The sequence below is a fragment of the Triticum urartu genome, chromosome 6, assembly GCF_003073215.2.
Source record: "Triticum urartu cultivar G1812 chromosome 6, Tu2.1, whole genome shotgun sequence".
Classification (NCBI taxonomy): domain Eukaryota; kingdom Viridiplantae; phylum Streptophyta; class Magnoliopsida; order Poales; family Poaceae; genus Triticum; species Triticum urartu.
In genome coordinates, this window is record NC_053027.1 from 64,494,862 (window position 1) to 64,512,289 (window position 17,428).

Below are 17,428 nucleotides of genomic sequence, written 5' to 3' on the forward strand. Positions count from 1 at the left end.
GCCAATCCCTACACAGCCACTTACGAGAGTGAGATCTGATAGATATTATAAGATAATATTTTTGGTATTTTTATGATAAAGATGCAAAGTAAAATAAAAGCAAAGTAAAAGCAAAGGAAATAAATAAGTATTGGGAGATTAATATGATGAAGATAGACCCGGGGGCAATAGGTTTCACTAGTGGCTTCTCTCGAGAGCATAAGTATTCTACGGTGGGTGAACAAATTACTGTTGAGCAATTGACAGAATTGAGCATAGTTATGAGAATATCTAGGTATGATCATGTATATAGGCATCATGTCCGAGACAAGTAGACCGACTCCTGCCTGCATCTACTACTATTACTCCACTCATCGACCGCTATCCAACATGCATCTAGAGTATTAAGTTAATGAAAACAGAGTAACGCCTTAAGCAAGATGACATGATGTAGAGGGATAAACTCATGCAATATGATGAAAACCCCATCTTGTTATCCTCGATGGCAACAATACAATACATGCCTTGCTGCCCCTACTGTCACTGGGAAAGGACACCGCAAGATTGAACCCAAAGCGAAGCACTTCTCCCATTGCAAGAAAGATCAATCTAGTAGGCCAAACCGAACTGCTAATTCGAAGAGACTTGCAAAGATAACCAATCATACATAAAAGAATTCAGAGAAGATTCAAATATTGTTCATAGATAGAATTGATCATAAACCCACTATTCATCGGTCTCAACAAACACACCGCAAAAAGAAGATTACATCGAATAGATCTCCACAAGAGAGGGGGAGAACATTGTATTGACATCCAAAAAGAGAGAAGAAGCCATCTAGCTACTAACTATGGACCCGTAGGTCTGAGGTGAACTACTCACACTTCATCGGAGGGGCTGTGGTGTTGATGTAGAAGCCCTCCGTGATCGATGCCCCCTCCAGCGGAGCTCCGGAAAAGGCCCCAAGATGGGATCTCTTGGGTACAGAAGTTTGCGGCGGTGGAAATAGGGTTTCGTGGTGCTCCTGGATGTTTTCGGGGTATATGGGTATATATAGGAGGAAGAAGTAGGTCGGTGGAGCTACGAGGGGCCCATGAGGGTGGAGGGCGCGCCCCTCCCTCGTGGCCGCCACATTTGTTTCTTGACGTCCACTCCAAGTCCCCTGGGTAATGTTTGTTCCAAAAATAACTCTCCCGAAGGTTTCATTCCGTTTGATATTCCTTTTTCTGTGAAACACTGAAATAGGCAAAAAAGGCAGCAATTTGCACTAGCCCTTCGGTTAGTAGGTTAGTCCCAATAATAATATAAAAGTGCTTAGTAAAGCCCATTAAACATCCAAAATAGATAATATAATAGCATGGAACAATCAAAAATTATAGATACGTTGGAGACGTATCATCTGGTACACATCATTGCATACATGATAGAACCAATGGCTGAAGCATAGGGAATGACTTTCATTTTCTCTCTATCGTCTGCAGTGGTCAGGCATTGAGTCTGACTCAACTTCACACCTTGTAACACAAGCAAGAACCCTTTCTTTGCTTGATCCATTTTGAACTTCTTCAAAACTTTATCAAGGTATGTGCTTTGTGAAAGTCCAATTAAGCGTCTTGATCTATCTCTATAGATCTTGATGCCCAATATATAAGCAGCTTCAACGAGGTCTTTCATTGAAAAATTCTTATTCAAGTATCCTTTTATGCCATTCAGAAATTCAGTATCATTTCCAATCAACAATATGTCATCTACATATAATATCAGAAATTCTACAGAGCTCCCACTCACTTTCTTGTAAATATAGGCTTCTCCAAAAGTTTCAATAAAACCATATGCTTTGATCACACTATCAAAGCGTATATTCCAACTCCGAGAGGCTTGCACCAGTCCATAAATGGATCGCCGGAGCTTGCACGCTTTGTTAGCACCTTTTGGATCGACAAAACCTTCTGGTTGCATCATATACAATTCTTCTTTAAGATATCCATTAAGGAATGCAGTTTTGACATCCATTTGCCAAATTTCACAATCATAAAAATGCGGAAATTGCTAACATGATTCGGATGGACTTAAGCATCACTACGGGTGAGAAGGTCTCATCGTAGTCAAATCCTTGAACTTGTCGAAAACCTTCGAGCTTTGTAGACAGTAACATTACCGTAAGCGTTGGTACATCTCCAACGTATCTATATTTTTTGATTGTTCCATGCTATTATATTATCTGTTTTGGATGTTTAATGGGCTTTATTAAGAACTTTATATTATTTTGGGGACTAACCTATTAATCGAAGGCCCAGTGCAAATTGCTGTTTTTTTGCCTATTTCAGTGTTTCGCAGAAAAGGAATATCAAACAGAATCCAAACAAAATGAAACCTTCGCGAGGATCTTTTTTGGAACAAACGCAATCCAAGAGACTTGGAGTGGAGGTCAAGGAAGCAACGAGGCGGCCACGAGGTAGGGTGGCGCGTCCCCACCCTCATGGGCCCCTCGTAGCTCCATCGACCTACTTCTTTCTCCTATATATACTCTTAGACCCTGAAAACATCAAGGGTAGTCACGAAACCACTTTTCCACCGTTGCAACCTTCTGTACCCATGAGATCCCATCTGGAGACCTTTTCCCGCGATCTGCCGGAGGGGGATTCGATCATGGAGGGCTTCTACATCAACACCATCCTCTCCGATGATGCATGAGTAGTTTACCACAAACCTTCGGTTTCATAGTTATTAGCTAGATGGCTTCTTCTCTCTCTTTGGATCTCAATACAAAGTTCTCCTCGATGTTCTTGGAGATATATTCGATGTAATTCTTTTTGCGGTGTGTTTGTCGAGATCCGACGAATTGTGGGTTTATGATAAAGTTTATCTATGAAAAATATTTGATTCTTCTCTGAATTCTTATATGCATGATTTGATATCTTTGCAAGTCTCTTTGAATTATCAGTTTGGTTTGGCCTACTAGATTGATCTTTCTTACAATGGGAGAAGTGCTTAGCTTTGGGTTCAATCTTGCGGTGTCCTTTCCCAATGACAGCAGGGGCAGCTAGGCACGTATTGTATTGTTGCCGTCGAGGATAAAAAGATGGGGTTTATATCATATTTCTTGAGTTTATCCCTCTACATCATGTCATCTTGCCTAATGCGTTACTCTGTTCTTATGAACTTAATACTCTAGATGCATGCTAGATAGCGGTCGATGTGTGGATTAATTGTAGTAGATGCAGAATCGTTTCGGTCTACTTGACACAGAAGTGATGCCTATGTTTATGATCATGCCTAGATATTCTCATAACTATGCGCTTTTCTATCAATTGCTCAGTAGTAATTTGTTCACCCACCGTAATTTATGTTATCTTGAGAGAAGCCACTAGTGAAACCTATTGCCCCTGGGCCTACTTTACATCATATTAGTTTCCCGTCAACTAGCCATTTCTGTCGCCGTTTATTTTGCAATCTTTATTTTCCAATCTATACAACAGAAATACCAAAAATATTTATCTTATTATCTTTATCATATCTCACTTTCGTAAGTGACCGCGAAGGGATTGACAACCCCTTTATCGCGTTGGTTGCAATGTTCTTGTTTGTTTGTGCAGGTACTAGGCGACTTGCGTGTTGTCTCCTACTGGATTGATATCGTGGTTCTCAAAAACTGAGGGAAATACTTATGCTACTTTGTTGCATCACACTTTTCTCTTCAAGGGAAAACCAACGCATGCTCAAGAGGTAGCAAGATGGATTTCTGGCGCCGTTGCCGGGGAGATCTACACTCAAGTCAAGACATACCAAGTACCTATCACAAAATCTTATCGCTCGCATTACATTATTTGCCATTCGCCTCTCGTTTTCCTCTCCCCCACTTCACCCTTGCTGTTTTATTCGCCTCTTTTCGGTTCACCCTTTTTCCATTCGCCTCTTTTCGCTTGCCTCTTGTGTGTCCGTGTGTTAGATCGTTTATTTGTCCTCATGGCTAGCTCTCCTATCATTGTTAACACTCCCGATAATGAAGTTCTTAATTTTAAACAAAGGGAGGGAGAAAACCTAAAAGATGCTTGGTATAGAATTTGCAATGCTCAAAATAGATCTATCAAAAAGCAATCTACTTCCGTCCTTCCTCGCAATTTTTACGTAGGCATCACTCCTTGGTATAGATATGTTCTTGACACCATCACCGGAGGGAATTTCTTGGGAAGCCATACTTTTGATTCTTATAATGCTATGATAGATTTGTTAGGCCCACCACCTATTTTGGTCAATGGAACTATTTTAACTTTGTAACATGTGATGCAAAGGCTTGATATTATTGAAAATAAAATTTCCACTATAGAGTTAATTGAAAATTTGGATAAAAAGACCCACAACCAAATTACTCAATATGGATCTAAGGTAGTAGTTACTCTGAAAAATCTTAAGGAAAAGGAATCCATAGTCAATGAAAAGATAGATCAAGATTCCACTAGAATTGATAAACTTGAAGAAATTATTGCCAATTTGGGGTCCGCTTTTTCTGCCGTTAAAATACCTCAAATCCTCCTCCTACCAAATTTGCCAAATTTATCTATGTTCGTAAAAATAAGGGTGAATCTTCTAGTAAGAAAAATCAAGGTCTCAAATCAATAAGTGTTCACCCCAACTTTTTAGATATCATTAAGGAACCTATTGCTACAAATGAATTTCTTGATTTCATACCTAGGAGTTTGATCATTTGCAAAAAAAAGAACCTCCTAAGGGTTATAAGTGTTCAATTGAAGAATTGCCTACCAAAGATGGCAATACCTAGATCTATTCTTGTTTTTATGCCTAGCTAGGGGCGTTAAACGATAGCGCTTGTTGGGAGGCAACCCAATTTTATTTTTATTCCTTGATTTTTGTTCTTGTTTAGTAATAAATAAATCATCTATCCTCTGTTATGATTGTGTTTGTGACAAGTAAAGCCTTTAGGATCTTCTTGGGTGATTGTTATTTGATCTTGCTGAAAAAACAGAAAGTATGCGCTCACAAGAATAATTTTCATTTTTTACCAGGGAGCGATAAAATACCAATTCCAACTAAAGTAGATCAATATACAAATTATTTAGGTTGTCCTAATTTCTCAGGATTTTTGGAGTTACATAAGTATTCGAAACTTCCAGATTACTACAGACCGTTCTGTTTTTGACAGATTCTGTTTTTCGTGTGTTGTTTACTTATTTTGATGAATCTATGGCTAGTATCGGGGGGTATGGACCATAGAGAAGTTGTAATACAGTAAGTTTAACACCAATATAAATAAATAATGAGTTAATTGCAGTAAATTAAAGTGGTGGTTTGTTTTCTTATACTAACGGAGCTCATGAGATTTTCCGTTGAGTTTTGTGTTGTGAAGTTTTCAAGTTTTGGGGTAAAGATTTGATGGATTTTGGAACAAGGAGTTGCAAGAGCCTAAACTTGGGGATTCCCAAGGAAACCCAAGGTAGAATCCAAGGACAACCAAAACCTAAAATTGGGGATGCCCCAGAAGGCATCCCCTCTTTCGTCTTCATCTATCGGTAACTTTACTTGAGGCTATATTTTTATTTACCTCATGATATGTGTTTTGCTTGGAGCATCTTGTATGATTTGAGTCTTTGCTTTTTAGTTTACCACAATCATCCTTGATGTACACACCTTTTGGAGAGACACACATGAATCAGAATTTATTAGAATACTCTATGTGCTTCACTTATATCTTTTGAGCTAGAGAAATTTTGCTCTAGTGCTTTACTTATATCTTTTTAGAGCACGGTGTTGGTTTTATTTTATAGAAATTATTGATCTCTCATGCTTCACTTTAAATTATTTTGAGAGTCTTTTAGAACAGCATGGTAATTTGCTTTGGCTATAAAATTAGTCCTAATATGATAGGCATCCAGGATGGGTATAATAAAAACTTTCATATAGAGTGCATTAAATATTATGAGAAGTTTGATACTTGATAGTTGTTTTGAGATATATATGTGGTAATATTAGAGTCATGCTAGTTTAGTAATTGTGGAATCGAGAAATACTTGTGTTGAAGTTGGCAAGTCCCGTAGCATGCACGTATGGTAAACGTTGTGTGACAAATTTGAAGCATGAGGTGTTCTTTGATTGCTTTCCTTATGAGTGGTGGTTGGGGACGAGCGATGGTCTTTTCCTACCAATATATCCCCCTAGGAGCATGCGCGTAGTGCTTGGTTTTGATGACTTTTAGATTTTTGCAATAAGTATGTGAGTTCTTTATGACTAATGTTGAGTCCATGGATTATACGCACTCTCACCCTTCCATCATTGCTAGCCTCTTTAGTACCGTGCATTGCCCTTTCTCACCTCGAGAGTTGGTGCAAACTTCGTCGGTGCATCCAAACCCCGTGATATGATACGCTCTATCACACATAAGCCTCCTTATATCTTCCTCAAAACAGCCACCATACCTACCTATTATGGCATTTCCATAGCCATTCTGAGATATATTGCCATGCAACTTTCCACCATTCTGTTTATTATGACACGCTCCATCATTGTCATATTGCTTTGCATGATCATGTAGTTGACATCGTATTTGTGGCAAAGCCACCTTCATAATTCTTTCATACATGTCACTCTAGATTCATCGGACATCCCGGTACACCGCCGGAGGCATTCACATAGAGTCATATTTTGTTCTAAGTATCGAGTTGTAATTCTTGAGTTGTAAGTAAATTAAAGTGTGATGATTTTCATTATTAGAGCATTGTCCCATGGGAGGAAAGGATGATGGAGACTATGATTCCCTCACAAGTCAGGATGAGAATCCGGACGAAAAAAAAAGAGGCCATAAAAAAGAAAAAAGGCCCAAATAAAAAAGTAAAGAAAAGAAAAAAAATGAGAGAAAAAGAGAGAAGGGGCAATGTTACTATCCTTTTTCCACACTTGTGCTTCAAAGTAGCACCATGATCTTCATGATAGAGAGTCTCTTATGTTGTCACTTTCATATACTAGTGGGAATTTTTCATTATAGAACTTGGCTTGTATATTCCAATGATGGGCTTCCTCAAAATGCCCTAGGTCTTCGTGAGCAAGAAAGTTGGATGCATACCCACTTAGTTTCCTTTGTTGAGCTTTCATATATTTATAGCTCTAGTGCATCCATTGCATGGCAATCCCTACTCCTTGCATTGACATCAATTGATGGGCATCTCCATAGCCCGTTGATTAGCCGCGTCAATGTGAGACTTTCTCCCTTTTTGTCTTCTCACACAACCTCCATCATCATATTCTATTCCACCCATAGTGCTATGTCCATGGCTCGCACTCATATATTGCGTGAAAGTTGAAAGAGTTTGAAAAGGCTAAGTATGAAACAATTGCTTGGCTTGTCATCAGGGTTGTGCATGATGGGAGCATTTTGTGTGACTAAAATGAAGCATGGCCATACTATATGATTTTGTAGGGATGAGCTTTTTTTGGCTATGTTATTTTGATAAGACATAATTGCTTGGTTAGCATGCTTGAAGTATTATTATTTTTATGTCAATATTAAACTTCTGTCTAGAATCTTTTGGATCTAAACATTCATGCAGCAATAAAGAGAATTACATTGAAAATTATTTTAGGTAGCATTCCACATCAAAAATTCTGTTTTTATCATTTACCTACTCGAGGACAAGCAGGAATTAAGCTTGGGGATGCTTGATACGTCTCCAACATATATATAATTTTTTATTGTTCCATGCTATTATATTATCTGTTTTGGATGTTTAATGGGCTTTATTATGCACTTTTATATTATTTTTGGGACTAACCTATTAACCGAAGGCCTAGTGCAAATTGTTGTTTTTTTCCTATTTCAGTGTTCCGCAAAAAAGGAATATCAAACGGAATGAAACCTTCGCGAGGATCTTTTTTGGAACAAACACAATTCAGGAGACTTGGAGTGGAGGTCAAGGAAGCAACAAGGCGGCCACGAGGTAGGGCGGTGCGCCCCCACCCTCGTGGGCCCCTTGTAGCTCCACCGACCTACTTCTTTCGCCTATATATACTCTTATACCCTAAAAACATCAAGGGGAGCCACGAAACCACTTTTCCACCGCCGCAACCTTCTGTATCCGTGAGATCCCATCTGGGGACCTTTTCCGGCGATCTGCCGGAGGAGGATTCGATCACGGGGGGCTTCTACATCAACACCATAGCCTCTTCGATGATGTGTAAGTAGTTTACCACAGACCTTCGGGTCCATATTTAATAGGTAGATGGCTTCTTGTCTCTTTTTGGATCTCAATACAAAGTTCTCCTCGATGTTCTTGGAGATCTATTCGATGTAATTCTTTTTGCGGTGTGTTTGTCGAGATCCGATGAATTGTGGGTTTATGATCAAGTTTATCTATGAACAATATTTGATTCTTCTCTTAATTCTTATATGCATGATTTGATATCTTTGCAAGTCTCTTTGAATTATCAGTTTGGTTTGGCCTACTTGAAGGAAATATGCCCTAGAGGCAATAATAAAGTTGTTATTTATATTTCCTTATATCATGATAAATGTTTATTATTCATGCTAGAATTGTATTAACCGGAAACTTAGTACATGTGCGAATACATAGACAAACAAAGTGTCACTAGTTTGCCTCTACTTGACTAGCTCGTTGAATCAATGATGGTTATGTTTCCTAACCATAGACATGAGTTGTCATTTGATTAACGGGATCACATCATTAGAGAATGATGTGATTGACTTGACCCATCCGTTAGCTTAGCACGATGATCGTTTAGTTTGTTGCTATTGCTTTCTCCATAACTTATACATGTTCCTATGACTATGAGATCATGCAACTCCCGAATACCGGAGGAACACTTTGTGTGCTACCAAACGTCACAACATAACTGGGTGATTATAAAGGTGCTCTACAGGTGTCTCCGATGGTGTTTGTTGAGTTGGCATAGATCGAGATTAGGATTTGTCACTCCGATTGTCGGAGAGGTATCTCTGGGCCCTCTCGGCAATGCACATCACTATAAGCCTTGCAAGAAATGTGAGTAATGAGTTAGTTGTGGTATGATGCATTACGGAACGAGTAAAGAGACTTGCCGGTAACGAGATTGAACTAGGTATTGAGATACCGACGATCGAATCTCGGGCAAGTAACATACCGATGACAAAGGGAACAACATATGTTGTTATGCGGTTTGACCAATAAAGATCTTCGTAGAATATGTAGGAACCAATATGAGCATCCAGGTTACACTATTGGTTATTGACCGGAGACATGTCTCGGTCATGTCTACATAGTTCTCGAACCCGTAGGGTCCGCATGCTTAACGTTCGGTGACAATCGGTATTATGAGTTTATGTCCTTTGATGTACCGAAGATAGTGCGGAGTCCCGGATGTGATAACGGACATGACGAGGAGTCTCGAAATGGTTGAGACATAAATATTGATATATTGGACGACTATATTCGGACACTGGATGAGTTCCGGGGGTCACCGGATATTTATCGGAGTGCCGGGGGCTTATCGGAACCCCCGGGAAAACTAATGGGCCAACATGGGCCTTGTGCGAGAGAGAGGAGAGGGCCTAGGGCTGGCCACCCCCCATTGGGAGTCCAAATTGGACAAGGAGGGGGGCGGCGCCCCCTCTTTGCTCCCTCTCTCCTCTCCTTCCTTTCCCCTTCCTAGTTGGATTAGAAAAAGGTGAGTCCTACTCCTACTAGGAGGAGGACTCCCCTCTCCTTGGCGCGCCTCTAGGACGGCCGGCCTTCCCCTTGCTCCTTTATATACGGGGGCAGGGGGCACCCTAGAACACACAAGTTGACTGTTTCCAGCCGTGTGCGGTGCCCCCCTCCACCATAATCCACATCGGTCATATCGTAACGGTGCTTAGGAGAAGCCCTGTTTTAGTAGCATCATCATCATTATCATCACGCCGTCGTGCTAACAAAGCTCTCCCTCAAAGCTCTACTGGATCGTGAGTTCGTGGGACGTCACCGAGCCGAACGTGTGCAGATCGCGGGAGGTGCCGTACCTTCGGTGCTATGATCGATCGATCATGAAGACGTACGACTACATCAACCGCGTTGTCATAACGCTTCCGCTTACGGTCTATGAGGGTACGTGGGCAACACTCTTCCCTCTTGTTGCTATGCATCACCATGATCTTGCGTGTGCGTAGGATTTTTTTTCAAATTACTGCGTTCCCCAACACTGGTATCAGAGCCAGGTTTATGCATAGATGTTATATGCACGAGTAGAACACAGAGGAGTTGTGGGCGTGGGTATATACATATTGCTTGCCGTCACTAGTTGATTCTTGATTCGGCGGTATTGCTGGATGAAGCGGCCCAGACCGGCATTACGCGTACGCTTACACGAGATTGGTTCTACCGACGTTCTTCGCACACAGGTGGCTGGTGGGTGTCAGTTTCTCCAACTTTAGTTGAATCGGATTCAATGAACAGGGTACTTTCTGAAGATCAAAAAGCAATCACTATACCGCGTTGTGGTTTTTGATGCGTAGGTAAGAACGGTTCTTATTTAGCCCGTAGCAGCCACGTAAAACTTGCAACAACAAAGTAGAGGACGTGTAACTTGTTTTTGCATGGCATGTTGTGATGTGATATGGTCAAGACATGATGCTAAATTTTATTGTATGGGATGATCATGTTTTGTAACACAGTTATCGGCAACTGGCAGGAGCCATATGGTTGTCGCTTTATTGTATGAAATGCAATCGCCATGTAATTGCTTTACTTTATCACTAAGAGGTAGCGATAGTCGTAGAAGCAATAGTTGGTGAGACAACAACGATGCTTCGATGGAGATCAAGGTGTCAAGTGGGTGACGATGGTGATCATAACGGTGCTTTGGAGATGGAGATCAAAGGCACAAGATGATGATGACCATATCATATCACCTATATTGATTGCATCTGATGTTTATCCTTTATGCATCTTATTTTGCTTAGTACGACGGTAGCATTATAAGATGATCTCTCACTAAATTTCAAGGTACAAGTGTTCTCCCTGAGTATGCATCGTTGCTACAGTTCGTCGTGTCGAGACACCACGTGATGATCGGGTGTGATAAGCTCTACGTTCACATACAACGGGTGCAAGCCAGTTTTGCACAAGCAGAATACTCGGGTTAAACTTGACGAGCCTAGCATATGCAGATATGGCCACGGAACACTGAGACTGAAAGGTCGAGCGTGAATCATATAGTAGATATGATCAACATAGTGATGTTCACCATTGAAAACTACTCCATCTCACGTGATGATCCGATATGGTTTAGTTGATATGGATCACGTGATCACTTAGATGATTAGAGAGATGTCTATCTAAGTGGGAGTTCTTAAAGTAATTTGATTAATTGAACTTTAATTTATCATGAACTTAGTACCTGATAGTATTTTGCATGTCTATGTTGTTGTAGATAGATGGCTCGTGCTGTTGTTTCATTGAATTTTAATGCGTTCCTAGAGAAAGCTAAGTTAAAAGATGATGGTAGCAACTACACGGAATGGGTCCGTAACTTGAGGATTATCCTTATTGCTGCACAGAAGAATTGCGTCCTGAAAGCACCGCTAGGTGACAAACCCGCTGCAGGAGCAACGCGAGATGTTGTGAACACCTGGCAGAGCAAAGCTGATGACTACTCAATAGTTCAGCGTGCCATGCTTTACGGCTTAGAACCGGGACTTCAACGACGTTTTGAACGTCATGGAGCATATGAGATGTTCCAGGAGTTGAAGTTAATATTTCAAGAAAATGCATATGAAGTCTCCAATAAGTTCTACAACTGCAAGATGGAGGAGAATAGTTATGTTAGTGAACATATACTCAGAATGTCTGGGTACCACAACCACTTGACTCAGCTCGGAGTTAATCTTCCTGATGATAGTGTCATTGACAAAGTTCTTCAATCGTTAGCTTGGTGGCAGTGATTGAAGAACTCTGTCAATGACACTATCATCAGGAAGATTAACTCCCAGCTGGGTCAAGTGGTTGTGGTACCCAGACATTCTGAGTATATGTTCACTGACAGAACTATTCTCCTCCATCTTGCAGCTGTAGAACTTATTGGAGACTTCATATCTCTCAATCCAGGCATTTGCTTGAAATATTAACTTCAACTCCTGGAACATCTCATATGCTCCATGATGTTCAAAACGTCGTTGAAGTCCCGGTTCTAAGCCGTAAAGCATGGCACACTGAACTATCGAGTAGTCATCAGCTTTTCTCTTCCAGGTGTTCATAACATCTGGCGTTGCTCATGCAGCGGGTTTGGCACCTAGCGGTGCTTCCAGGACGTAATTCTTCTGTGCAGCAATGAGGATAATCCTCAAGTTACGGACCCAGTCCGTGTAATTGCTATCATCATCTTTCAACTTAGCTTTCCCTAGGAACGCATTAAAATTCAACGGAACAATAACACGGGCCATTTATCTACAACAACATAGACATGCAAAATACTAGCAGGTACTAAGTTCATGATAAATTAAAGTTTAATTAATCATATTACTTAAGAACTTTCACTTAGATAGACATCCCGCTAATCATCTAAGTGATCATGTGATCCATATCAACTAAACCATGTCCGATCATCACGTGAGATGGACTAGTTTTGAATGGTGAACATCACTATGTTGATCATATCTACTATATGATTCATGCTCGATCTTTTGGTCTCAGTGTTCCGAGGCCATATCTGCATATGCTAGGATCATCAAGTTTAACCCGAGTATTCTGCTTGTGCAAAACTGGCTTGCACCCGTTGTATGTGAACGTAGAGCTTATCACACCCGATCATCATGTGGTGTCTCGACACGACGAACTGTAGCAACGATGCATACTCAGGGAGAACACTTGTACCTTGAAATTTAGTGAGAGATCATCTTATAATGCTACCGTCGTACTAAGCAAAATAAGATGCATAAAGGATAAACATCAGATGCAATCAATATAGGTGATATGATATGGCCATCATCATCTTGTGCCTTTGATCTCCATCTCCAAAGCACCGTCATGGTCACCATCGTCACCGGCTTGACACCTTGATCTCCATCGTAGCATCATTTTCGTCTCGCCAACTATTGCTTCTACGACTATCGCTACCGCTTAGTGATAAAGTAAAGCAATTACATGGCGATTGCATTTCATACAATATGCAACAACCATATGGCTCCTGTCAGTTGCCGATAACAGTGTTACAAAACATGATCATCTCATACAACAATTTACATAATCATGTCTTGACCATATCACATCACAACATGCCCTACAAAAACAAGTTAGACGTCCTCTACTTTGTTGTTGCAAGTTTTACGTGGCTGCTACGGGCTTCTAGCAAGAACCATTCTTACCTACGCATCAAACCACAACGTAGTATAGTGATTGATTTTTCATCTTCAGAAAGAACCATGTTCATTGAAACCGATTCAACCAAAGTTGGAGAAACAGACACCCACTAGCCACCTGTGTGAGAAGCACGCCGGTAGATCCAGTCTTGCGTAAGCGTACGCGTAATATCGGTCTGAGCCGAATCATCCAAAAATACCGCTGAATCAAGAATCAACTCGTGATGGCAAGCAATGTGTATATACCCACGCCCACAACTCCTTTGTGTTCTACTCATGCATATAACATCTACGCATAGACCTAGTTCTGATACCACTGTTGGGGAACACAGTAATTTCAAAAAAATTCCTACGCACACGCAAGATCCATCTAGGTGATGCATAACAACGAGAGGGGAGAGTGTTGTCCACGTACCCTCGTAGACCGTAAGCGGAAGCGTTATGACAATGCGGTTGATGTAGTCGTACGTCTTCACGATCCGACCGATCCTAGCACCGAAAGTACGGCACCTCCGCGATCTGCACATGTTTAGCTCGGTGACGTCCCACGAACTCTAGATCCAGCTGAGGTCGAGGGAGAGTTTCATTAGCATGACAGCGTGATGACGGTGATGATGAAGTTACCGATGCAGGGCTTCGCCTAAGAACTACAACGATATGACCGAGGTGGAAATCTGTGGAGGGGGGCACCGCACATGGCTAAACAATCAACTTGTGTGTCTATGGGGTGCCCCTCCCCCGTATATAAAGGAGTGGAGGAGGGAGGGCCGACCCTCTCATGGCGCGCCCAATGGGGGAGTCCTACTCCCGGTGGGAGTAGGATTTCCCCTTCCCTAGTTGGAGTAGGAGAGGAAGGAAGGGGGAGAGAGAGGGAAGGAAAGAGGGGGCCGCCCCCCCCACCCAATTCGGATTGGGCTTGGGGGGGGGCGCACCCTCCACCTTGGCCGCCTCCTCCTCTCTCCGACTAAGGCCCAATAAGGTCCGTTGACTCCCCGGGGGGTTCCGGTAACTCCCCGGTACTCCGGTAAATGCCCGAACTCACCCGGAACCATTCCGATGTCCAAACATAGCCTTCCAATATATCAATCTTATGTCTCAACCATTTCGAGACTCCTCGTCATGTCCGTGATCATATCCGGGACTCCGAACTACCTTCGGTACATGAAAACACATAAACTCATAATACCGATCGTCACCGAACGTTAACCGTGCGGACCCTACGGTTCGAGAACTATATAGAAATGACCGAGACTCACTTTCGGTCAATAATCAATAGAGGAACCTGGATGCTCATATTGGTTTCCTACATATTCTATGAAGATCTTTATCGGTCAAACCGCATAACAACATACGTTGTTCCCTTTGTTATCGGTATGTTACTGACCCAAGATTCGATGTATCTCAATACCTAGTTCAATCTCGTTACCGGCAAGTCTCTTTACTCATTCCGTAATGCAACATCCCATAATTAACTCATTAGTCACATTGCTTGCAAGGCTTATAGTGATGTGCATTACCGAGAGGCCCCAGAGATACCTCTCCGATACACGGAGTGACAAATCCTAATCTCGATCTATGCCAACTCAACAAACACCATCGGAGACACCTGTAGAGCATCTTTATATTCAACCAATTACGTTGTGACATTTGATAGCACACTAAGTGTTCCTCCGGTATTCGGGAGTTGCATAATCTCATAGTCATAGGAACATGTATAAGTTATGAAGAAAGCAATAGCAACAAACTAAACGATCATCGTGCTAAGCTAACGGATGGGTCAAGTCAATCACATCATTCTCTAATGATGTGATCCCGTTCATCAAATGACAACTCATGTCTATGGCTAGGAAACTTAACCATCTTTGATCAACAAGCTAGTCAAATAGAGGCATACTAGTGACACTCTGTTTGTCTATGTATTCACACATGTACTAAGTTTCTGGTTAATACAATTCTAGCATGAATAATAAACATTTATCATGATATAAGGAAATATAAATAACAACTTTATTATTGCCTCTAGGGTATATTTCCTTTAGCATTTTCTACAAAATACTTTGACCATTTTCACTGTCAAGCAAAAGTTTGATGCATATTTTCTTCAAAAAAGAAAAATGCATGCACGTGGAAAATCACGGGACGATGAACTCGCCTAACTAGCTTCCTCTTGATCTCCATGAGTTTTGTGGTCTTTGTTGAGAAGCCCCTAAAGCCATCAATACAACAAGTTAGTGATGTAGATGAAGATGTTGGGGCCATTGAGATCTATAAATGACATGGGTTGTCACTAAGGATTAACACGCCAAAGGTGTCACTGGGACTCATAATCGAGTTCCGTCCTAGGGCTCTATGCTTTCCAAATATACTTCTCGATGTGCCAAAAAATTCCTAACGGATGACACCCTCTATCGTAAGGGGTTGAGGAGTGCTTATGCGGTGCACCCCCCAAGTCCAGGGTTGAGATCTACTCAAATAGTTACATGTAGGCGTATGAAGGGCACAATCTTACTTCTAAATCTGGTCGAAAAGACCTTTAACTAAGTGTTCTGTTGGTCTACATTCCTCCTTGACGAGAGAGAACTTGTGAAAATGTAATGCGTGCCAATATCACAGCCGAAAATACTAACTCGCCAAAGCACTAGAGATACCCTTATGACGGACCTTCATGGCCTAGGGGCTTGATCATCTGGTAGCCTTTTCAACACCACCCGAGGGCATAATTTTCTTCTAACGGTGGTGAATACATTCACTAAATGGATTTACGCTGAACCCAACATCAACTTGATGACTACGGCCATAGTGTGCTTCACCCACAAGAATGTGATGACTCGTTTTGGTGTTCCTAAAAGGACCACCACTGCCAATGATACCCAAATTTTCATTAGAGCTTTTCACGACATCTGCAACAAATTGGGGACCTAGATGTGATTTGCCTCCATTGTGCGCCCTGAGAGCAATATGCAAGTTAACTAGGATAATGGACACATGCTATCTAGTTTGAAGAGGCGCTTTTATGCTAAGGAGAAAATGCATCTCACAAAGCTACCAACAATCCCGTGGGAAGGAGAAAACTATAGACACATCCCTTGGGGACACTCCTTGTTTGTGGTATATGCTGCTAGAGCCATGCTGCCTTGCTAAACAAGAGTTGGCTCATCTCGTATAGACTTGTACGACGAGGAAAAAGTGATTGAAAGGTGAAAAGATAACCTAAATTCCCTCAAAGAATGGAGGGACCATGTTCTCATCCGATCCACAAGGTACTAGCTATTGCTACAAGGGCATCATGAGAAATGGGTTGCCCAAAGAATTTTTTTTGGAAAGTCAATCTGATCCTTCAACTCATACAAAGACTGAAGCTAGCGATAGCAACAAGTCCTCTCCGATGTATGAAGGACCATATGAGGTGCTCGTCAAATTTTTCTTCGGTGCTACAACATTACATAGACAAGAGGAGAGTCATTACCCAGGAGTTGGAACATTGTGCATATAAGGAAGTTCTATTCACAATGCCCTCATAGAGGTAAAGTCCGTCATTAAGATGAACCGTTTTACCGGTCAGTAAATGCTAGTGAAGGATTGTTCCAACATATACTTAATGGTTTCCCAATTATGCAGCTTGTACCGGTTTCCCATTAGAGAGAAACAAGAAGAGAACATTGTGGCACCGTGTTTCTCACGTAGTTTAGAGGTAGATATTATCATATTAACTAGAGAATTTAAAGAGTCGTGACACAAGAAGAGAGGGTGCGGGTCCCAGTGATGAATGAGGCTTCGAGATGTAGCCCTTGAGCCCTCTTATACATTTGTTGCCGTGAATTGATGCCTCTAATACTAGTATTACGATACACTCCCTCTGTCCGGAAAAACTTGTCCCTCAAATTGATGTATCTAGCACCAAGTTAGTGCTAGATACATCCATTTGAGGAACAAGTTTGGGACAACCTTTTTTGGACTGACGGAGTACTACATTGATAGGCTACCACTATAATTAATGGCTTTCTTTTCTCTTTTATGTTGGGAGTGTCCGCAAAAATATGCTCAAGTCAGGTGGCGCATGGACAATCTAAAGTTCCACAATATGTACATGACTACACACTAGTACATGCTGCTGAA